We start from the raw sequence: 25226 nt of genomic DNA, 5'->3' as shown, positions 1-25226 counted from the left end.
TTACTTGACAGTCTTGCAAGGAGGGAAGAGAGGTGGGACAGCCTTTCTGATTTTTCCTGTAGTTACTGTTCTATCAAGTTTTCGCCATTATTTTCTATTGTATTTTTGGTGAAGAAGGCCTTCCCACTCATACTTCCCTTTCTGCTCTGATGAATAAATAGACAAAAGTAAATGATTAAATGAATCAATTAGATGCAAGAGTAAAAGTGTTTTTCTCTGCTCTTACTAGTTATATGTATATATATATAACCTTAGGCAAGTTACTTTCTTAAGCTTGTTTCCTTATTGTAAAATGGTAATAATCCCTATATCACAGGAGTCTTGAAAGTGTCAAGCAAGATGTGAGCTAACATATGAAAAACTTCAATAGTTGCATCTAATAAAAATGGAAAAAATTATACTAGCCTGTAACATGCTATACAAATATAGATTTGTCACCATAGTTATTGTAAGTTGTTTTAGCTTAACAACAGGAACAAATTTAAGGATAAAGGATGGTGGAGCTAGGAAAGGTTTCCACTAATATATTGGAAGGATCTATAAAAATTTCCAGGCTATTTAGAATTTGCTTTTGGTAGACAATGATTTCTAGGTACTTGTATATTTTTGAGGCATACAAGTCAGGGAAAGTAGTAAACAGACGTGGATTAATTATGCACTGTCACTTAAGATTTTGGACAAGTTAGTTTCTCGCAGTAAAATGGGATAAATACACCTACTTTACAGAGTAGTCATGAGGAAAGAGATTAGTTCCTGGCATCTAATACGTGTTCAAATTGTTAGTTTTTTTTTTTCTTTGCCAGTAATGAATGCCCAGCAGTGATGAATATGAGGTGTTGGGTTCTGCTGTTTTAAGGCTACTTGATGCAGTGGAAAGAACCCTAGTCCCTAAGTTTAGAGTTTTAGTCTGTATTACACTTTCTGGGCACTGACCTTGGACACGTCACTTGCTAAGCTCCTTCTATTTCTTTACCTATTAAAAAAAGAACAAGAGAACTGAACGCTTATTAAGGATCTGTTTTACATGCAGTTTACTAGGCAGTTTACAATTCTTACCTTATTTAATCCACCCAGTAATCTTATCAGATAGAGGTGATTGTCATTTCTCAATTTTGTAGATGAAGAAACAAAGGCACAGGTGTTAGATTTTCCAATGTCCATTTTGTGGACACCCAGTCCTGTCGATGTTCTTTCACTCATTACAGCTATCCCCTCCTGGGATGATAGGGTGTGCTCCTGTGTACAGGGAATACCAAATGAGGAGCATATTGCCAACTGAAATACTAAGTGTATTAAAAAACTAAACCAATGAAGGATGAGACTACTTATTTATTAATGATTTCCATTAATAAAATGCAAACAGAGAATTGTTAATGTATTCTAATGCCTCTGCTTAAGAGTACTAATTTAATTTTTTTTAATACTTGTATTGCTCATAGTTGTTTTACCTAAATAATTTATTAGGCTTCATTCATTTCCAGTTTGACCAGGTAAAAGGAGAGGGGTTAGGGAGTGGTTGTAAAGGGAAAGATAAGCTTGTTGATGGTGGGGTGTGTGTGTGTATTTATGTATGGATCTAGGTATATGTGTGTGTATATATATATATATATATATATATATTTGAAAGAGTTGAGAAGTACAGTTCTCTGACAGTTTGGCATTTACAGAAACTATGGATTCTTGGAAAGTAGGGAAAATCTGCATTATAATTCATTGTCTGCTAGAGGACTTACGGAGTCATTTAAAAAAATGAACCTGCCTTTGTCAGCTGGTTTGTAAAGAGCTATTGATTATATTCTTCAAAGATAGTAATATTGTCTTTCCCTTTGTAGGGGTTGCCAAAGCGTTTGCTGTGAATTTTGTTTGATATGACTGGGTTCAGTGATATTGATTTGGCATTTCTGCAAGCCTTATGCCAGGGATATGCAAAGCAAAAAATGCTGTTGGGACATCACAAATTAAATTGTGATTCAGTAATAGTGTGGAAGGTTTAGAGATTATCTATTGAGGCTTCAGGTGTCGTTTTTATTCTGTTTAGTATGAGTGGGAATTCCTGTGTTTTGGTTAGAATTTTTATCAGACTAGGCTTGAGTTGCTCTCTGTTAATTCTCACTGATATTGAATGCTTTTTTTCCCCTCCAGGAAACAAAGCATTATGAGCTATGTATTACAGAACATGTTACAGCACATGTTATGTTACAGCTGTGTTTCAGAACATGGTTCTTGCCTTCAGAGGATTTACATTTTGTTAGGGAGGCAATGAAGGTGGAAACCAAGTAAAAGGACACAGTTCTCAAAGCATTTGTCTGCTCTTTGTAAAATCAGTTTTGCTGCATTGGTCATTGGTAAGGCACCATAGATTCTCCTGATGGACACTATCAGAAACAGCCCAACCCTTTGAAAATAGTAGTTGTGAATCCTGTATATCTTGTTCATTCTGTAGCGTTCATTCTCTTTGCTTTGTAAAAATTATTGTTTGGTCTAAGTACCAAGAATAGTTTCTCTTCTGAGTACTTTTCTGTTTATCTCCTGGAGTGTGGACTGGATTTTCCTTTTTGTGATGGCTACTGGAAAGCCAAAGCCAGATTTGTGGCCCACCCCAGAGCATATAGGTTTTATGCTGTACATTTTTTCAGTCTTTTTGTAAAAATTATTTTTGGTGTTTTCTTTATTCTTTTGTTGTTGTTTTTAATCTATTAACTTTTGTACTTCATATATTCTTGAAAGGCTCATTAATCCTTTCAGAACAAAATAGGGGTATGTGAAAATAAATATATGTGAAATCCATGGAGGAATGTATTAAGGCAAACAGATTAATGTAATAGAGACCAGATGTGGTAAATAGGTTATATTTCATTGGCCAGCTTAATTGATAATGATGGCTACATGCAACACCGAGTTAAGAAGTAGTTGGAGACAGTGTGTGGATTTAGTGGGAAAGGGTGCTGTAATCATTGAGTAGTGTTGTCATGGGTATAGGGGTAGTGATGGCGTGAGTTCCTATATGTGCTATCCCTCTTATAGACAAAATATACAGGATGCTGAAAAACACAATAGGTGGGTGACTTTAAAGTTAGGAGCTAGGTTTTGCTGGGAGAGATGCGAATTTGGGGGATAAGCTGACTTGTTGGGGTTGGTAGTCAGATTGGTTCAGTTACAACAAAATTGCAGTGCATAAAGAAGTGAGGTTCATGGGAAGAGTGAGAAAGGGGATGTGGGAAGCCTTATTAACTGATAGATTGAGATTAGATTTTTTTTAATCTCCTAAAATTTTCTAATTAATCCCCTATGTTATTCCTAGGACTTTGCATTAGCTCAGGTCCTTGTCATACTTTTCATTTAAAAAATTGAGTACTTAATACATTTATATGTTTCAAAATTTAAGAAGTACAAGAGGCCACAGTCAAAAGTATTTTATTCCTGTTCTTCAGCTACTGAGTTCTCTCCTCTACATAGTCAACCACTGTTACCAGATTCTTTTGTGTCTTTCCAGAAGTATTTTATATAGGCATATGTGCTCTCCCTTCTGCATTACACAGATGATATGTTTATACCTGTACACATACTGCTTCTTCCAGAAAGGTTTTATATATTTCACTTCTTGGAGATTTTTTTTTTAACAAAAATTCCTAAAATACTACCAAAAGTTCCCATATACACTCAGTTTCATTTCCCCCAAATGTTATCATCTTATTGTGGTACATTTGTCAAAACTAAGAAATCAGCTTTGGTACATTACTGATAACTAAACTCCAGAGTTTATTTGTATATTATCAGTTTTTCAATTAATGTTCTGTTTCTGTTCCATGATCTCATCTAGAATACATTAATTTCATCTGGTTGTCATTTCTCCTTAGTCTCTTCTGGCAGTTTCTCAAGGACTTTTTTTTTTTTTTAATGACCTTGACAGTTTTGAGGAGTACCAGTCAGATAGTCTATAGACTGTTTCTCAGCTTGGGTTTGTGTGGTGTTTTCTTCATGATTAGAATGGAGCTATGGGTTTTTGGAGATAACACACAAAGTTGAGTTGTCTTTCTCATAGTAAGGGTGTACTACCTGATATTTACAAGACATCGCTGGTGATGTTTTTAACTTAGATCCTGTGGTTAAGGTAGTGTTTGCCAGGTTTCTCCCCTGGAAAGTTGGTATTTTTCCCTTTCAGTACCTAATTTTTGAAAGTGAGTCACTAAGTTTAGCTTACCCTGAAAGTGGGAGGGGGAATTAAAAGCACTTTCTTTTTAAAGATGTAATATTCCTTTATATGAATGTAATATATGTTTTAGTCAGCTATTCTTCTGTTGATATGTAGTTTGATGAATTAGTATATCATGATAGTTAAGAGAACAGGCTCTGGAGCTATCCTACTTGCGTTCAAATCCTGGCTCACACTAGCTGTTTGGTCTTGGGCTACTTTTACTTGGCCTCCTACTTTATCTGTACAGTATGAATGTTAATAGCACCTACCCCATAGGATTGTTGGGAAGATTAAATGAGCAACTGTATGAAGTGTTTGAACAGTGTTTGGCACTATACTAAGTGCTAAATAAATATTTGCTATTACTGTTACTGATTTTTAATAAATAATACTGCACTGAATAACTTTGCTATTTCAACACAGTGGTGGGGCACGTGAGTATACCATTGGATAAATTCCTAGGAAATGAGTACTTGTATTTGTAATTTTGATAGATATTGCTAAATTTCCCTCCATAGAGGTTACACCATTTTGTATATCCACGGGGGATATATGAAAACATCTGTGTTTCTATGTCCCTTTTACCAGACTGTTTAATCTTTGCTCATTCATTGATGCATATCTTTTACTATGAATTCATTTGACCATTTTTTCATTGAGCCATTTTGAGTGTTTAGATTTTGAGGCTGCTTGTTGTGAAGCACAGACAAGATGATGAATGCCTGTGCTTCATCAGCTGGGAAGTGATGATAAAAAAATGTTGTTTGGGGGAAATAATTATAGTTACTAGAAAAGGAATACCTTGAACTGGGGAAAGACTGGCAGAAGCACTGTTGTTGCAAGATGGACAACATGAGAGTGGGACACCAAGTTGCTGGCCTCTTTTCTGGTGTGATAGTGTGATGTCTTGGTAATTGTTGTTTTAGGAAGAATCAGCATCTTACACTTGAGTAATGAATGAAGCTGCAAGGGTGGAGGTTGGTTGGAAAGGCTGCAGTTACCTTAAGATAAAACTGAAAGTTAATCTGACATAGCCTTTATGATATGCATGTTTATTGCACTGCATAATAATTAGGCAGAAATTAAAAGCCAGTCAAACATGTAATTGTAATTAACATTCAGTTTTAGAAGTTTTTCTTTCCCAGTACATTCTCCAGTATGTACAATCATTGCCAGTTGGTAGTTTTTTTTCCTGATATCATGTATTATGTGCTATTTAATTGTTGGTATTGCTGAAGTGCCTCCCACCCTGCAAATGCACTGTAAGAAACAAGAGTGCTGAATCTTACTTAGTTGGATGGCGGGGTGGGAGAGGGAGTGATGGTCCTTTGCTCTTGTCCTTAGTTGGAGTTTCATGTTTGGGAGCCCATGAGCCCAACATAGCCACTCCTGTCTTACACACCCTTCCCTTCCAGACATTCATAGTTTCTTTTCTTTCACACTGGAGGCTACAAGAACTCTGGGGCATGAGAACAGATTGCTGGGAGTTGGAGGGCAGGAGAAAATGACCACCATTCTGAAAGAAGGAAAGGAATATCACACCAAGAGAAGGAAGTGGTAGCTTGAAAATGGAATCTGGATCCTTGGAATTAGAGATTCCTTGGCTTCCGAATAAATAAGGTTAATAGAGTGGACAGGGCAAAGGAGAGCTCAAGTAACCTATTAACTCTGTTGACCCAGTTCCTCTAGGCATGATATCAGCACTAAAGCAGTATTCCTAGTGGACTCAGCAAAATAAAAAACAAATGAAGCTCCTGCTCCCTCAGTCAATCCAAGTCAACCAAAAAGTGCACATTTCTCCTATCTGCCTTAAACTACAAAGTGAGTCTGTTGAAGAACAGTTCAGTCCTTGCTTAAGTCCTTTATTAATTTGAATGGGGAAGCTGAAAGATGATGGCCTTGTGAAGGCAGGAGGATGAAGGATACCCTGTGGGTGGTAGAGAACTTAGAACGCAGGAGAAAGGGGCACTTAGAGGCAGCTGAGAAGACAAATGGATTTTTTTTAGAAGTTTTACCATGTCCCAGATTATATTTACTCACAGACAAGTGAAAGCACTGTTCCAAATATTTCCTCCCTGTAGGACAGGCAACTAACCAGACGTGCATTTTGAGTTGTGGTGAAATGGAAGCTGTTACTACTGCTTTGAATTTAGATTTTGTATCCAGTTTACTTCAGAATACCTAAGAACTCCAAGATCAGAATGGGGAGTGATGCTTTAGGGCGTCTGAATTAAACAGATGACAACACTTGGACTGAAATTTAATTCTATCTTAAACATACAATTTCTGTTAAAATGCCACTAGAGTTAACCTGCTTTTATACATTGTGACAATATTTAAACCTGTTAGTTACTTATACATTAGCGTGAATATTTAAGCAGATAAAATTACTGCTTTTCTCATTAATACTTGACTGAGATCAGATACTAAGGAAATCAGAATATTGGTAGAAAAGGAGAGGTAATTTTATAATTTACATCTTTTGTGCAGGATCATGTGGGACACTGCACTTGTTAACTTTGGGTGACATTTAAGAATTGAGTGCAGCCTGGTGAAGTAGAGTAGATTGGAGCCAGGATAAGTCTGGATTAGTGCAGGGCCTGACCTCCTTAATCATTTCTGATATGGTAACTAATATCTCCCCATCCACCCCTATTTGATCATTGTTACCTAACTTATTTTGCAGCACATAATTCAAATATCAGAAAGTGGGAAAAGGTTTCAGTGAAGGTTTTCCACCCATCTGTAGTAAGACATAGAGAGTTTCCTTTAGTAGTTACACCTACTTCCTTCCCACCTACCCCCTTTCTCCTTAATACCTGGTAACCATCAGTCTAGTCTCCATTTCTATAATTTTGTCATTTCAAGAGTGCTATATAAATGAAATCTATAGCATGTGACCTTTTGGGATTGATTTTTTTCATTCAGCATATTTCTCCATTCATTTAAGTTATTATACATTTAAGTAGTTTGTTCCTTTTTAATTACTGAGTAGTATTCCATGGTGTGGATATAACACAGTTGGTTTAAACATTCACCAGTTGAAGGACATCTAGGTTTTTTCTATTGGCTGTTATGACTAGAGCTGCTATAACATTTGTGTATAGGTTTGTGTGTCTGTGTGAATATGAATCTTCATTTTTGGGGAAAAAATGATCAAGAGTATATTTGCTGGGTCTTATGGTAGTTGCGTGTTTACTTTTTAAAAGAAATTGCCCAAATGTTTTCCAGAGTGGCAGTATTATTTTGCATTCCTAGTAGAATGTATAGAGCACTGTCAGCCGAGTTTTCTCTATTCCCCCTTCCCTGCCATTTATATGTTGAAACCCTAACTCCTAAAGTATCACAATGTGACTGTCTTTGGAGATAAGGCCTTTAAAGGGGTGATTGAGAGGTCTTTAGAGTGGATCCTAATCCAGTTTGACTGATGTCCTTATAAGAAAGAAATTTGGACACACATCCTTGAGGGATATGCATACACAGAGGAAAGACCATGTGAGGATGCAGTGAGAAGTCAGCTATCTGCAAATCAAGGAAAGGGGCCTCAGAAGAAACCAAACAAGCTGACACCTTGATCTTGGACTTCTAGCCTCCAGAACTATGAGAAAATAAAATTCTGTTGTTTAAGCCACCCAGTCTGAGGTATTTTATTGTGGCAACCCTAGCAGACTAAAACAGTGAGTGATCTAGTATTTTTGCATCCTTGGCAGTGTTTGTTTTTTTGACTTTTTAATTTTAGCCATTCTGATAGGTATGTAGTGATGTTTCACTGTGGTTTTACTTTACATTTTCCTAATGATATTGAACATCTTTTCATGTGCTTATTTGTCATCTCTGTGTCCTTTATCGTGAAATGTCTTTTCACATTTTTTACCCATTTTCTGTTTGGATTGTTAGTTGTTGCACTGTTGAGTTTCAAGCATTCTTTTATATATTCTAGGTACTAGTTCTTTGTTAGGTATGTGGTTTGCAAGTATTTTTCCCACTCTGTAGATTGTCTTTTCATTCTCTTAATGTGGTCTTTCACAGATCAAAAGTTTTTAATTTTAATGAGGTCCAGTTTTTTAGTTTTTCCTTTTATAGATTGTGCTTTTGGTGTCAAATCTAGCTTAGCTCTAGATCCTGAAAATTGATTCCTAAAGTTTTAGAAAAAATTTTTCTTAAAGTTTTATAATTTTCTGTTTACATGTAAGTCCATGATCCATTTTGAGTTAATTTTTGCATAAGGTGTGATCAAGGTTCATTATTTTTGCCTATGCATATCCAGTTGCCCCAGAACCATTTGTGGGAAAGGCAATTTTCATTGAATTGTTTTTGAACCTTTGTCACAAAACGATTGAGCATCTTTGTATTTTCAGGTTCTCTGTTCTGTTCCATTGATCTGTGTGTTTACCCCTCTGCCAGTGTCACAGTTTTGATTGCTACAGTGTATAAGTCTTGAAATCTGGTAGATGAATTCCTCCTGTTTTTATTCTTTTCTTAAATTTTTTTAGCTATTCTAGTTCCTTTGCTTTTCTGTATACATTTTAGAATAATCTTTATGTCTACAAAGAATCTTAACAGGAGCGATTTTGTTAGAAATTACATGAAACTCATGTATCAATTTGGGGAGAATTGATATCTTTACTGTATTGTCTTCCAATCCATGAACATGATATGTCTCTCTGTGTTTTATAGATCTTCGATTTCTTTCATCAGCATTTTGTATTTTCAGTATGGAAGGATTGTACATCTTTTGTTAGATTTATACCTAAGTATTCCATTTTTTGAGTAATTATGAACAGTGTTATTTTTCAGTGTTCACATGCTTTTATTGCTAGTATATAGAAATATAATTGGTTTTTGTATATTAGTCTTGTATCCTGCAATCTTGCTGAACTCACTTATTCTAGGAGTTTTTGGTAGATTCCTTGGGATTTCCTACATGAACATTGTCCTCAACGAGGCAGTCTTATTTCTTCCTCTTTGACTTGTATGCCTTTTATTTCTTTACATTGTCTTATTGCACTGATTAGAACTTCTCGTACTATGTTGAATAAGATTGGTGAGAGTAGATGTACTTGCCTTGTTCTTTATCTTAGGGAAGAGCATTCAGCCTTTCACCATAAAGTATGTTAGCTGTAGGTTTTTTTGTATAAAGTCTTTATCAAGTTGAGTGTGTTCCCCCCCCTTTCATAGTTTTCTGAGTTTTTATCATGTATGAATGTTGAATTTTGCCAGTTGTGTTTTCTATAACAATTGATACAGTTACGTGATTTTTCTCCTTCATCCTGGTACATGGTGGCTTACTTTGATTGATTTTTGAATGTTGAACCAGCTTTGCATCCCTGGAATAAATCCCACTTGATTATCACCTTTTTATATATTGCTGAATATTATTTGCTGCTATTTGATTAAGGGTTCTTACGTTTATATTCATGTCTTTGATTTTCGTAGTAACACTAGCTTTAGAAGATGAATTGGGAAGTGTACCCTCTTCCTCTGTTTTCTGGAATAGATTGTGTAGAATTGATATAATTCCTCTCTAAACATTTGGTAGAATTCTCCAGTGAAAACCATTTGGGTTCAGAGATTTTTTTTGAATTCTGTAAATTATAAATATATTTTCCTTGATAGCCTTTAAACAGCTATTCGTATCATCTGTTTCATATTAGGTGAGTTGTAGTTTTTATTTTTTGAGAAAGTGACCCATTTAGTATGAGTTGTCAAAGTAAAGTGTGTAGAGATGTTCATGGTACTCCTTTCCCCTTTTGCTGTCTTCAGGCTATAGTGATAATCCTTGTTTCATTATTGATACTGGTAATTTGTGTTTCTTCTCTCTCTCTCTTTTTCCTTTGCTCCTTTTTTATCCTGCCTCCTTAAGGTTTTTTGCTCTTGAGATGGGGGCTTAGATTATTGATTGGAGATTTCTTCTCTTCTGACATAATGACATATGCATTTAGTGTAATAGCTTTTCACATTTAGTGTAATAAGTAATAGCCATGCTCCACATTTTTTGATATATTGTATTTTTATTTTCATTCAGTTCAGTGTAGTTTTTTTCCCCCTTGAGACTTCCTGTTTGACCCTATGGGTTATTTAGGAATGTGTCACTTAGTTTCCAAGTGGTTGAAGATTTTTCCATTTACCTTTCTATTAGTGATTTCTGGTTGGATTCCATTGTGGTCAGAGAATCATCTGTGTGATTTCAGTTATTTTTAACTTGTTGAGGTGTGCTTTATGGCCTAGAGTCTATCTTAGTATGGTCTATCTTAGTGTATGTTCCATGGGCATTTGGAAAGAAATATATATTCTGATGTTGTTTGGTGGAATGTTCTATGAACGTTAACTACATCATGTTGGTTGACAGTGTTGTTGAGTTCTGTATCCTTGATGATTTCTGTCTAGCTGTTCTATCAAATTTTTTTTATCAATCTTTTTTTTATTGAAGTATAGTTAGTTTACAATGTTGTGTCAGTTTCTGGTGTACAGCATAATAGTTCATACATATACATACATACATTTATTTTCATACTCAGTTTCATTATAGGTTACTACAAGACATTGAATATAGTTCCCTGTATATATAATAACTATAGCAAATACCAAAACACTTTACTGTATGGAAGAAACTTGTTGTTTATCTGTTTCACGTATAGTAGTTAGTATCTGCAAGTCTCGAACTCCCAATTTATCCCTTCCCACCTCTCCCCCAACTGGTAACCAAAAAAAATATGGAACGCTTCATGAATTTGTGTGTCATCCTTGCACCAGGGCCCTGCTAATCTCTGTCATTCCAATTTTAGTATATGTGCTGCCAAAGTGAGCACTGTTCTATCAATTGTTGAGAGAGGGATGTGGAAGTCTCCCATTATGATTCTGGAGCTGTCTTTTCAGTTCTTTCAGTTTTTGCTTCATGTATTTTTCAGTTCTGTCATTTGGTACCAACATGTTTAGGATTGCTATGTCTTTTTTTTTTTTAAACATTTTTTATTGATTCATAATAATTTTACAATGTTATGTCAAATTCTAGTGTAGAGCACAATTTTTCAGTTATACATGAACATATATATATTCATTGTTACATCTTTTTCTCTGTGAGCTACCATAAGATCTTGTATATATTGCCCTGTGCTATGCAGTATAATCTTGTTTATCTGTTCTACATTTTGAAGTCCCAGTCTGTCCCTTCCCACCCTCTGCTATGTCTTCTTGATGGGTGACCCTTTTATCATTCTGTAATATACCTTTCTGTCTCTAATAATTTTCATTGCTCCAAAGTCTATTTTATCTGATATTAATATAGCCACTGTTGCTTTCCTTTGGTTAATGTTTATATGATTTATTTTTTTCCATCCTTCTACTTTCAGTCTACCTTTATAGTTGTATTTGAAGTGTTTCTTTTTTTCCCAGCTTTTTTTAAACAAATGTAGTTGATTTACAATGTTGTGTTCAGGTGTGCGGCAAAGTGATTCAGTTATACATGTGTGTATATATTCTTTTTTTCATTCTTTTCTGTTATGCGTTATTACAAGATGTTGAATATAATTCCCTGTGCTATACAGTAGGTCCTTGTTGTTTTGTATATTTATAAAATAGTCCTTGTCTATTTTGTATATAGTAGTGTGTATCTGTTAATCCCAAACTCCTAATTTATCCCCTGAAGTGAGTTTCTTTTAGATACCATATAGTTTCTTATAGGCATCATGTAGTTGGATCATGTTTTTTAATTCACTCTACTAATATGTCTTAATGTATTTAGGCTTTAGTGTAATTTTAGATGTGTTACAGTTTAAGTGTGCCATTTTATTTATTGTCTTCTGTTTATCTCTCTTTTTCTTTTCTGTTTTTTTCTTTCTCTGTTTTCTTCTTTTCCTGTGGGTTACTTGAGTTTACTTTAGAATTCCATTTTGATTTATCTATTAGGTATTGGATGATACATAAAATCAGTTTTAGTGTTTGCTATAGGTATTATATATACAAAACCTATTATAGTCTGCTGTTGTCATTCTACCAATTTGAGTGAAGTATAGAAGCTTTACCTTCCTTTTCACAGTAAAGGATACAACAGTAATTTGTCTTAAAATGTTTTGTGCACATATATTTAGAACCACATGAGACAGTTATAACTTTTCTTTTGTCAGACATAATTTAGAAAAGTCATGAGAACAAGGAAAGCCTATTGTATTTACCTATTTTTTTAACTTTTTTTTATTTATTTACAATCATTTTACACTGTTGTGTCAAATGTATTTACCTATATTTTCACCTAACTGTTTTTTTTTTCTTTCCTGATATTTGGAAGTTCCTTCTCTTATTATCATTATTTTTTTCTGTTTAGAGAACTTATTTTAGTTATTTTTAGAGTATGTCTGTGGGGGACAAATTGGCTTGGTTTTTTTTTCATCTGAAAAGGTCTTACTTCTCTCTCATGACTTAAGGTATTTTTACTGAGTATAGCACTTGAATAATATTGGGCCACTTCCTTTTGGCCTGCATGGTTTCTGATGAGAAATCTCTGTCATTTGAGTTGTTTTTCCCTTATGGGTAAGGTTTTGTTCTTTCTTGAAAGCTTTCTTTGTCCTTAGTTTTCAGAAGTTTGTGATGTGATGTGGCATAGATTTCTTTGGGTTTATTCAATTTAGGGTTTATTCAGCCTCTTGAACCTGTAGGTTTATGTCTCTTGCCATACTTCTTTAAGTACTTTTTTAGTCACCCCCTCTCCCTTTCGTCTTTACTTCTGGGACTCCAGTGACACAAATATTAGATCTTTTGTTGTAGTCCCGCACGTCCCTAAGGATACCTTTATTGGTTTTTCAGTCTATTTTCTTCCTGTTGTTAAGATTGGATAATTTCTGTTCTCTCTCCTAGTTCATTGGTTTTTTTTTCCCTCTGTCCCCACTATTCTGTTTGGAGTCCATCTACAGAGCTTTTTTAAATTTAGTTATACTGTATTTTTCAGTTCTAAAATTTCCATTTGGTTCTTTATATCTTCTATTTCTTTGCTAATATTTTTTTGTTTCTTTGTTGAAACTTTCTATTTTTTCATTTGTTTTGAACATGTCATAATTGCGCATTGAAGCATTTTTATCATGGCTGCTTTAAGATCTTTGACAGATAATTCTAACAGCTTTTCATGTGGTCTCCACTGACACAGCAAGGATGAGGGGCACTGGAAATATGGGGCTCATTATCAGATGAAAGTTGTGGCTCTGTATTTGGCCTTTGTGACACCTGCTCCTAGCTGTGCCTCATTATATACTCAAGAGGATGGAAGTCTAGGCACCCATTCAGCCTTTTCTGGCATGAGTAGAGGTGAGGTCATGGTTTTTTTTTTTTTTTCCTGTTGTTTGGCTAGAGTAGCATTGTTATTGCCTAAAAGTTTTCTTTCTTGCTAGACTGTCTCTTCCTGGTCTTTTGGCTTAAGAGAGATGCATGAAGCAAAAAGAAAGTCCAAGAAACTCACCACTGACTCGTTCCTTAGGTCCTTAGGTTCCTAGGCAGCCTGCCTTCCTCTCTCCACCTTTCATAGATTTCTTATGATTGTTTTATGTGTAATGTTTAGGGCTTTCAGTTGCACTTAGTGGGAGGAATAGGGTAAAGTACATCTTCTTGGAAGTAGAACGGCCTGTCATTCCTTTAAAAAAAACCTGTGACTCTCCATTGCCTGTAGATGAATATCTTAAGTTTCTTAGTCTGTCATTCAGGAACCTTCCCAAACTATATACAATCTTAGCTTTTCTTTCTATTTCCAGTTACTCCTTCACACCATCATACTGAACTTTCTTCTGTTACAAACGGATTCTGCAGTTCTAGTCTTTATACCCTGACCTTGACCAATTTTTCTTTGGCTTGAAATGCCTCAGTCCTTCATCTCAAGGCTATAATTCTCACCTTGTAACTTGCAAACTTTATTAGGTGTTTGACTGCATCATCAGTTGTTTTGGAGGATATGAAGCTAAAATTGTTGTAAAATGTCAAAACAGTGTGTTCTGTATTATAATAATTCCATATTCTTTTTCAAGTAAGGGAATCATTGTAATTTTAGTTGTTAAAATATTTGCATCACCAGCAAATGATCATGGAAGACCTACTCTGTTGAATAATAGACTTAAACACTGAAATGCTGTTAGGTAATTTAGAGATTTACATTTACTTGAATGACAGTTCTTGAGGAAACAATATTATTAGTGCTAAATGATACTTCAGTATTTCAGTCTGTGTTAATAATTGCAAAGACATGGCCAATAGTTTTGAATCCTAGCAGCATGTTATTGTCAGCTGGGACACTTTAAAACAATTCCTTTGCCCAAGTCCAAACCCCAGAGATTCTGATTCAGTTAGCCTGCAGAGGATATATTTTTTTCCTCTCTATATATTTTTATTGAAGTATAGTCAGTTTACAATGTTGTGTCAATTTCTGGTGTACAGCACTTGAGTCATAATGGGAGCATTTATTCATTTTCACGCAGTGGATAACTTTTAAAAGCTCCCCAAGTGATCTGATATATATAGCTGGGTCTAGAATCAGATTATCCAAAAATATAAGTGAACACCAGTGATTTCAGTTACGTTTAAGGTTTTGTCCTGGAATGCTTCCAGCTATGCAGCTTTGAACTTTGTCTTCCAATGTTTTTACTTTAGCATATTTTAAAAATCCATGTTGTATATCCTGCAAATGACTCACCCATGAGATCGTGGTATAAAGCATTATATGAAATATCATCTAGTTTGCAAAGAGAAGACAGCATTTTGTGAAAGTATTTCTTAAGACACCTAAAATTACTAAATCTAAGATTTTTTGAAAGATATATTTGAATAAACTGTTAATTTTCTTTTTTAAAAAGATGGTTGTAGAAACAGTGAGATAATATCGCATCCTATTTTACAGTCCATTTAACCTAGAGTTACTTGTTAATAGTATTAATCTAGGTGAGTATTTTTTGTAAAACTACAACACATAGGAAGAATATAGTATCTTAACTAGTTGTAAACAAGGCATTTGCCACTAGAGTAGAGAAATCAGACATTGGTAGTGACTAGTAAGCATAGCACTTGTGAATGTCTTATGATAAAATTGATGTAGGCATTTGACATCTAAGTAGTTAGTATGTTTCACTAAAATGGTTAACAGGACTTTCAGTTTCAATAATAAAATCGGTTACAGCTAAGGAAAGAAGGGCAAGTCAAAAGAAGAAAAAAAAAGAGGTCAGTTAATAGAGAATGTAGAGAAAAAAATAGGATCAAAGACAAGAATTCAATTAACTTTTGTGACAACAGAGCCTTTCCTATGAGGTGGAAGAAATTAGGTGCTCTAGTTTGTTCTTTATCATAGGAACACTTAGTTTGGCTTATTCTATATGACCTCTATAAGCAAAATATAGAAGATTATAAAATAACACTGACTTTTTTTCTAGAGTTAGTAATTTATTAAGTAATCTTTCCAGTAATATAGGAACTGGCATGACTGAGGGGACTACTTCAAAAGATCTGATGCTTTATATTAATTTAATGAATGATGGTGAGAAAATTGTTGAATCAATTTCAAATTAGTACTTGCTAGATTTTCTGTTTTTCTAAATATAGTTTATAATGTAAGTATAATATTTTATTTAATATATTTTAAATACTTAATATATTACTGATCATAGGAATTTTAAGGAAAAATCCATATTCCAGAGTTTTCATCATGCCAAAAGTTTTCTAGGGCTTATTAGTATCATTATACTTAGAGATTCATTTCAAAATTTGTACACTGTAGTTGTATCTCAGCCCTTATGGTAGGAAATAGAGGTGCCAACTTCTGTAGACTTGTCTCTGGTGAGCTAGGCTAGGGGAAGTCTCTGTACTCCCAGACAGTGAGGGGATGTTTTGAAGTTATTCTCTATGCTACTGAAAGTAGATCTGTTGCCATTTTTGGCACACATGTCTGATTACTAGTGCTTCTTATAAAAAATAATTTCTTATTCCTAAAGAGAAGGAATCTATATCTTTATGAAAGATTGTAACCACTTAAAATATCTCCAAACTAACTCAGCCATTTGTCTTCTATTATTGAGTTCCTTCTATGTGCTAGACAGTGTACTTGTCAAATGTCCTCATGTGATTGGACTGGCAAGTATTGTCTACAGGATGGGCTGGCAGGCTAGAGACGCAGGGAGAACTATGACAGTCCATTGAACCAGTGTTTGAAGACCATCGGGCAGGAAGAGCTGATATTGCGGATTAAGTCCGAAAGCAGTCTATTTGGAGAATTCTCTCTTGTTAGGGGAGGGTCAATCTTTTTGTTCTATTCAGGCCTTTGTCTATTTGGATGAGGCCCACCCATAGCATGGAATACAGTCTACTTTACAAACTAAAATGTTAATCTCACCTAAAAACATCCTTGCAGAAACATTCAGAATAATGTTTAATCAAACATCTGGGCACTCTGGCCTAGGCAGTTGACACATAAAATCAACCATCAGAGTCTTCTCAGTGGACAGAACTAAGACACGCACACGTACATCTATATTTATTAAAAACTATGAGTACATACTACTTTCTTCTATTCCAGCCATCATTGTGGGGTTCATTGTAGCCTCCCTCCCCACTTTTCATATTTATAACCCCCTTCTTTATCAGTGATAAGTCTGGCTCCCATTATCCACAGTTTACTTATTTATTTGCTCAACCCTAGGATACACAGAAAGTAATTCAGAATTATTGATCCTTAAAACACGTGGAAAACAAAATAAAACGTTTCTTGGAAGCCACTGTTTAGTTTTTTGTTTGTTTATAGCCTGAGAGTATTAGTAAAAACACTGTATTCAAAATTTACTTGGGTTAGTTCTTCCCTTCCCCTTTCCTCTTTAGTGTAGTTGTATTTGTTATTTGAAATGCCACTAGAGACATTTGTTTTTGTTTGATTTCTATTTTAGGGTTTTTTTTTTCCCCTTTCATCCTTGAGGATTTTATTTTTCTTTGAGGATGTGAAACATTCTCATGCTTATAAAAGTTAGAACTTTATAGAAAGAGCGGTGTTAGTCATCCCTCCCATCTTTTTTACTCCTTTTCCAATCCCCCATCCATTCCACCCATTCTCCCCTACTGCCCATAGGCAGTTACCCTAAATTTCTCTTTTATTTTTGGTTTCTCTTTGCACAAGATAAGCATATACAGGTATATAGTCTTCTTTCTCCTTTTACTGCACAAAATGTATGTAGCACACGACAGGCATTCTTTGGCACTTTGCTTTTTCCACTTAACAATGTATACTGGATATCTGTATTATTTCATAGGGGATCTTCATTTATTTTTAGAGTCACAGAGTGCCCCATTGTGTGTCTGTACCAGCTCTGTATTCAACTGTTACTATTCTGTGGACATTCAGGTTATTTCCTATTATATTTTCCAATAACAAGTAATACTGCAATGGATAATTTTGTGTAATACGTTTTTATGTTGTTGAAAATGTCTTCCCCCTTATTTTGTATATTTGTATTTTCTCCTTGTTTTTTTCTGTTAACCTTGTCTGTTTTCTTAATTTAAAAGTCCAAGATGTTGATTTATGAATTAGATAAAACTTTACAAATTCTCTACCTCATTAATGTCTTTATTTAATCTTTATTATTTCTATCCTTGTGTTTTTTCCTTTGGTTTATTTTACTCTTTTTGAATTAGGAATTTATTTTTATTATTGATGTAAATGTTCAAGAATATGGATTTTCCTATTTTCAGCTTATTAAATGTATCATTTTCATATTGTTTTTGAGAAAATCTGTAATTTTGGTTTGTACTTTTCTGTTTCATTCAAGTTTAATAATAGAGAACTTTAAAAATTTGGGGTAAAGTGCCCTTTTGTTTTGTGATTCTGTTAGTAATGTCTAATTTTTTAGACTTGTGAACAGCCTTTGTGTTATTTGTACTTCATAAATATACTGTTGCTTTCTGTAAGACATACAGATAATCTTTTTTTTTTTTTGCCAGTATTCATATTCACTTGAGGAGAGTAGTGTTTATTACCAGGGTATAAAGTTTGATATCTATTGTAAGATTTACCTTATTTTAAAAATTTATTCTTATTTTTTTAGCTTAAAACAGAAATTTATTCTTTCACAGTTCAGAAGGCCAGAAGTGTGAAATCAAAGTTTGATAGGGTTGTTTGCTTCTAGAGCTCTGAGGGAGAATCATCCTGCACTTCTCTCTCAGATTCTGGTGGTTGTGGGTGATTCTTGGCATTTGTTGCTTGTAGATGCACAAGTCCAGTCTCTGCATCTTTTTCTTCACATGACCTTCTCTCCCTGTATATCTGTCAAGAGTTACCTTGTTTATGTTGTATGTTATGTTTATGTTAAGTTGCTTATATTCTTAGTTAAGTTCATGGGTGTGTATCAGTCATGTATTATTAAAGTTGTCTTTCTGAGTCTTTTTGCATCCCTTTTAGTTTCTGCTTTTTACGAATAGTTGCTGTGTTATTTGATGCATAGGTTTTTTTAATTGTTGTATCTTCATTGTGTAATTTGTCTTTTAACATTAAATGCTGTTTCTCTTTGTCACATCTAATGCTCTTTTGATTTGAATTCTTTAGTATCAGGATCACTACTCCTGCTTTTTTACTGCTTCTATATCTGTTTGCTTTGATATCCCTTTGCCTGTCTCTTTAATTTTTAGTCTTTTTGATTTACTTGGTTTTAAGTTGTCTTATTTTTATATTGAAGTATAGTTGATGTGCATACAATATTATAGTGTCAGGTGTACGACATAGTGATTCATAATTTTTAAAGGTTATATATTCCATTTATAGTTATAAAATATTGGCTACATTCCTTGTGTTGTATAATATATCCTTATAGCTTATTTATTTTATACATAGTAATTTGTACTTCCTGATCCTCCACCCCTATCTTGCCCCTCCCTTAGGTTATCTCTTGCATATAGCATTTAATTAGGCCTGTTTTTAAGAGCTGTATTAAAAATCATTTTCTGTTAATGACTGTTGAGTTTGATCTCAAGTTTGTCATATTAGTTTGTTATATGTATATTGTATGCATTGTTATATTTTTCTTTTTTTCTTTGTGATATGCTTTCTTTGCACTTCCATTTAAAAAATTTGTTATTATAGAAGTTACCTGTGTACTTACACCTTTTTAAAATGCCCTCTTCCTTGCTTTCTTGTTTAACTTTCTATTGTCCTTTATTTTAGTTAATAGTGTGCTTTGATTCTTAACTGTTGCTATTTCAACAGTGAGTTTATTCTACATCTTTCTTTTTCTCCCTCTTCGCCTATGTTTTTAGTCGAATTATATCTATTTCATTTTCAAATCTTATCTGCAGTGCTGTTTTGCTTTTAGTTCTGTAGTTAAATATGTTAAATCCTCACCATCAAACTTTCTCTGAAGTCTCCCAGTCATCTGTTGGTTAGATATATTTCAGTTTTTAGCAGATTTCCTAAGAAGAGCTTGTGGGCACAATTTTTCCTGAGTTCTTGCATAGTCTTGATACTGGAAGGACAGCTTGGCCAGAAACAAAATTCTTCATTTGCACTTTCTTTCCTTGTTTATTACAGTGTGGCCTTGGCCTTGCTTAATATGTTGTTTTTGAGAAGTCTGATGCCAGTCTTAATTTTTTTTTGCCCTTATAAGTTATTTGACCCTTTTGCTTGGAATTCTTTGTTTTATTTTGCCCCCCCTTTTTTTTTTAAGTCTTACAGTTTTACTGGGATATTTCTTATAGTTTATTGTAGCAGGTCAATTTTCCCTGCTACCTAGTGGGTACTTTTAATATGTAGAGGTGGATCTTTGGGTTTTGAGAACTATTTTTGGATTATAGTTTTAAATATTCTATTCCAATATTTTTTCTTCTTCAGGGACTCCAGTTACGCATAATTATATCTTCTTCGTCTATCTTTCATTTCAAAAACTTTCTATGTATTTTTACTTTATTAATTCATTTTTACCCTTTTGATTCTTTCACTGTTTTCTATCAATGCCTTTTTAAAAGTTTTGATTTGAATTATTCTTGGGCGCCTTGAATTTAGTCTTCAATTCTGGTAGGATTTTATCTTTTTCCTCTGTCTTTTTAACTGAGTTCAGTCATCACTTCTTTCATTTGTTTGTTTTTATTTTTTGGTTTTATATTTTTGATCCAAAGTGTTCTTTTCATATATTGAAGGTGTATTTAAAGAGATACAATTGAGTTTGGAATGTTTATTAATGTTTTGTGCTTTGTTATTGATTTAGGGGGTATTTTTCATCAGTTTAATTGTTCTGATTTAATTTTATAGTAGTTTTATATAGATGAAGATTGCTTATGCCTCTGCACTTGTATGAGCAAGACTGATGTTTTAGGGACTTGTGAGAATACTTATTTAAGAGTACCCTTCTCTGTCACTGTAGCAAAGTACAGTTTGTTTGTTGGACATCTTTATTTCCGTTGTAGGGGAGGATTTGTGTGTCTTTCAGTTTGCCTCAGTAGTTGATAGGTATCAAGGAAGATTCGTGGAAGGAGGGGAGGATCTTAAGGAAGGAGTTCAGGAACTGTTTGTTTTAGTTCTAGTCCTTTCAATTAAAGCATTGAAGTCAACGTAATGAGCTTACTAAGCTAAAAGGGGATTTAATGAAACAATTTTGGGATTTCACCCTACACAGAATGGCATCTGGGCCCTCTTAAGGTGCTGAAACCAGGGTGAGAGGTGAAGCAACCTGCTTGAGGTCACACAGTTGATAGGGGCAGAGTTAGGATTTGACCCCAGGTCGGTCTGACTCTAGTTCTTAATCATTACAGCCTGCTACCTCTGCTTGTTTTCCAGGCCTCCACAAACAGTACAGAAGTCATTAAAAATGGAAGATGCTTCTTTGTTCCCTCTTACCTAACTGGTATGCTTTGTACTAGAATCAGTGGCCACTTCAAGAAAGCCTCTTTAAACTTCAGTCATTTTTCTGTGAAGTAAACAATTGGCATAGTTTCTCACTTTAAAAAATTTGATTTTGTGTGTTCTGTGCCCCAACAAAAATTAATACTCTTTCTAATTGTTGTTGCCACAGTCTCATTTCCAGACTGTAGTATTAGTTGATAGCAGAAATGATATTGCTTCAATTATTAGAAATATTTGCTGTCAAAAGCTTCTTTTTGACTGTACGGAGGAGTCCCTAAGTTTCCTCTGTGGTTCTTTTGTGAATTTGACAGACCATATAATCTGCCAAGTGAGATGTGGGTGCTAGAGTCAGGAACAATCCAAATACTGCAAGAGAGAAGTAGAAGCTGGAGAGTATTTATAGATATTAAAGTGAGAAAGTGAGATAGAGGAGGGTCTGGTGAATACTGGGGCAAAAGTGAAGATACAATTTCAAAAAATGGAAAAAAAGTTCATGTTAAATAGTGACTTTTTCCAAGTATTGAACTATAGATAATGAAAACTCACTTAGGCTGTAAATGTAGTAAAGTTAAATAAGCCATTTCTAAAAGCCGAAATTTAGAGTTGGCTCAGCGTAAAGAAGGCTTTTTAAAATGCCTCTCTTCATTCATGATCCCAATGGACCTGGTCCCAAGATGTTTCAGTAAAGGTCCCTGAACTATGTAACTCAATATTCTTTTCAGAGTAAATGCATGGTCTATTTGTAGTGCTTTGTCAAGTTTAAAATTATCTAAGCTTGGTTTTCCCTTGTTTTTTCTCCTACTTCCTAATTATTCTGCCCAGTGGCACCTAAATGAGAAAGCTGGCAGGATTATAAGAAGGCAGTTTTCAGTGAACATTTATTGTGCATTGGTCATGTGCCAGCCTTGGTCCCAGGCAAACAAATGGACACATTCAAATGACAGCCAACACCTGCTATTAGATTTCAGAGATAACTTTTTTTGGCTCTATTGACTATATAGGTAAAATAAATTGTTATTAAATTTGGAACATGCTCTTAAGTGTTAATGTGTTACTTGCAGACTTTTGCAATCTCTATTTTGGGTCAAACAATAATTAGAGTCTTCACCTAAGAGCTCTTCCTTTCTTCTGACCAGTCATTGCTATTCATATGTTAGTGTCCTGTTCATACATCAGTGAATGCATATTGTAAACATAGATTTTTGTTTTCCTTAGTAATTTAATTACTTATAAAAGAGTATAATATAGGGATAGTGGGACGGAGACTGCTGAAAAAATGACTCCAGTCACAAAGTGAGAAAGACCCAAAGGGACAGGAAACAAGTTTCCAGTGCCAACAAAGCAGTAATGAGAGCAGGGATTCCACCTGCCTATCTGCTTTGTATTTATTTATTTATTTTATTTTAAAAAGTTTTTTTCTTTGAGGTTATTTGTTTATTTTTTTATTGACGTATAGTCAGTTATAGTGTGTCAGTTTCTGGTGTACAGGAAAGGGAACCCTCCTACACTGCTGCTGGGAATGTAGTTTGGTGCAGCCATTATGGAAAACAGTTTGGAGATTCCTCAAAAATCTAAAAATAGACTTACCATATATGATCCAGCAATCCCAATCCTGGGCATATATCCGGAGGGAACTCGCATTTGAAAAAATATGTGCACCCCAGTGTTCACACCTGCTTCTTTTTATCTTCTGGTTATTTTATGTGTAAGAATTTGTTTCCTTCTCCTCAGCAGTCTTACATGGGGACCAAATCCTCAGATCTTTCTACAGAAAGAGCTTTAGGATATGATGGTGAATATGTGAATATTTTAAAATTATGTGTTGTCTGTGTCCTGTCTCTCCTTGATTTTGACCTAAAAAACTACCGCTCAATGCAAAAAAAAAAAAAATTGTAAAGGACTGTAGCTTCCTCTTTTACAGTATTGGTATGTTTAAAGATTTAGTCTTCTTAGTTTTGTCGTGGACATTTTCAGACATACAAGAGCAGAGAGAGTAGGAGTAGTAAAATGCACTCCTGTTTACCTATCATCTGTCTTCTTTCAACAGTTATCAACACATTACAAGTTCTATTCCATGTATGTTCCCCCTGCCCGTTATTGATGCAAATCCCAGACATACTTTATTTATAAATATTAAAGTGTCTGTCACTAAAAGATAAGGTGCTCTTTTTAATAAATTTAACCTTATTGTCCTTACACCTAAAAAATGAACAGTTCTACTTGAGAGATGTTGAAGACCTTTATTATTCATATTTTAATAAAGGTTGCTATGTTAAGAGCATGAGAAATAATGTCATTTAGACCTTGGACCCAGCCTTAGGTTTAAATGCCAGTTTTGCTGCTTATTAACTGCATGACCTTGGGCAGATTAACCTCTCTTTACCTCACTTAGCTTCAGTTTCCTCAGTTGCTCAATGGTAATAACAATAATTCTAACCTCATAGGATTGTTGTGAGTTATAAATGAAGCAATGAACACAAAGTGATTAGGGTGCTGCTTTATGTATAGAACATTGCCAGTAATATTAGTCATTATTATTTTATTTGGAGGTATAAAGAATTATACAGATAACTAATTTTACATTCCACCTTTTATTGTAGGTGATGCTTCAAAGTGATTTGCATTCAGTGATCCTCTAAGCCTTTGATTTTTAGGGAATGCCAGAAAGTCTAAGTATTATTTTAATTCAAAGGCACAGTTTACACTTTTCTCAAAAGCAAACTAGATATTTTTTTTAAGACATGTGATACTATTGAAAGTAATAAACATTTAACCTTTAATCAAATCTTGGATGCCTTCATGTGTGTTGGTATGAAAACTTAGAGATACCCTAAGAGATAAGACCATTATTTATAAGTACCACTTTGGTTAAAAATAAAAAGCAAATCTAAATTCTCTTTATAGTACTAATTTACTTAAAGTGATAGTTTGGGCAACTATGAACATAAAAGTGGTATCAATATTATTGCATATACTCTATTTTCTTCCCTCTATTTAATCCATTTACTCTTTTTTTTCTTATTATTTTACTCCATCCAGAATGTACCATGTTGAAAGAAATTTGTCTTTGCAGCTGAAGTTCTTTCATAGCAGTATGTTCTAATTATAGTGGGAGTCAGGGGGACAAATTGTTCAGCATATGCAGTTCATTTCACAGACTTTCTGGAACATATTGCTTACATATTTTTAGTTTAAAATTTTTAATACTTAAAATGAGCATCATTTTCATCCAGATTTTCCTGATTTACAAAATGGGCAACTCTGTTGTTTATTTTTTAAATTATTTTTTGACAGCTTTATTGAGGTAAAATTTATAGCCATAAAATTCATCCATTATAAGTATACAATTCAATGATTTTTAAAAATAGATTTAGAGAGTCATCACCATGATAATTTTAAACATTTCCATCACCCCAAAAAAGAATTTGTGTGCCCATTACCAGGCATTCCTTATACCTACCTTAGCCCTAGGCAACCCATAATTTACTTTGTCTCTATAGATTTGCCTGTTTTGAACAGTTCACGTAAGTGGAATCTTAGAGTATGTGGCCTTTTCTGTCTGGTTTCTTTCATTTAGCATAATGTTTTAAGGTTCATCCATGTTGTACCATGTATTTATACCTCATTCTTTTTTTTTTTTTACTGCTGAATAATATTCCATTATATAGATGTATCAGTTTTGCTTATCTATTCAGAATTGGTGGACATTTGGGTTGTTTCCATGTCTTTAGTGTTATGGATAATACTGCTATGAACATTTTTGGGTAAGTTTTTATGGGGACATATTCTGAAAAATTATTAACATATATAGAAATAATAGTTCTCTGTTATATGTGTGTTTTTAGTTTTGATTTTATTATGCAGCAGTATAGTGTAGAGTTGTGCAGCTCTGTGCAGGGTTTTAGGAGCCTGGATTTGATGTTCCATCTCATTGATTTAGAAGGGGGAATCTAAGTCTGTAGACCTCATTTTCTACTCTAGATTGAATGTGTGTATCCTCCCAAAATTCGTATGTTGAAAACTGGTTTCCAGTGTGATGGTATTTGGATAGGGCCTTAGGAAGTGATTAGTGCTCTTATGAAAGAGACCCCTGGAGAGCTCCCCTCTGTGGATCAGGAAGTGGGCAGACACTGCATCAGCCTGTTCCTTGATCTTGAACTTCCCAGACTCCAAAATTGTGGGAAATAAATCTCTGTT

General features: G+C 34.3%; 1 protein-coding gene and 1 non-coding gene across 7 annotated transcripts in view; one reads left to right on the top strand and one right to left on the bottom strand.

Annotated features, from left to right (window-relative positions):
• Positions 1 to 25226, top strand: part of SESTD1 (SEC14 and spectrin domain containing 1) — a 222665-nt gene that overhangs the window by 115161 nt on the left and 82278 nt on the right. The window lies entirely within an intron of this gene.
• On the bottom strand, positions 10903 to 11004 carry LOC116280745 (U6 spliceosomal RNA). Its single transcript, XR_004190229.1, has one exon. It is a non-coding gene; the product is annotated as a U6 spliceosomal RNA (small nuclear RNA).

Source organism: Vicugna pacos, chromosome 5 (assembly GCF_048564905.1).
Source record: "Vicugna pacos chromosome 5, VicPac4, whole genome shotgun sequence".
Classification (NCBI taxonomy): Eukaryota; Metazoa; Chordata; class Mammalia; order Artiodactyla; family Camelidae; genus Vicugna; species Vicugna pacos.
Note: the sequence above shows the minus strand (reverse complement) of the source record. Positions and strands in the feature narration are given on the sequence as shown.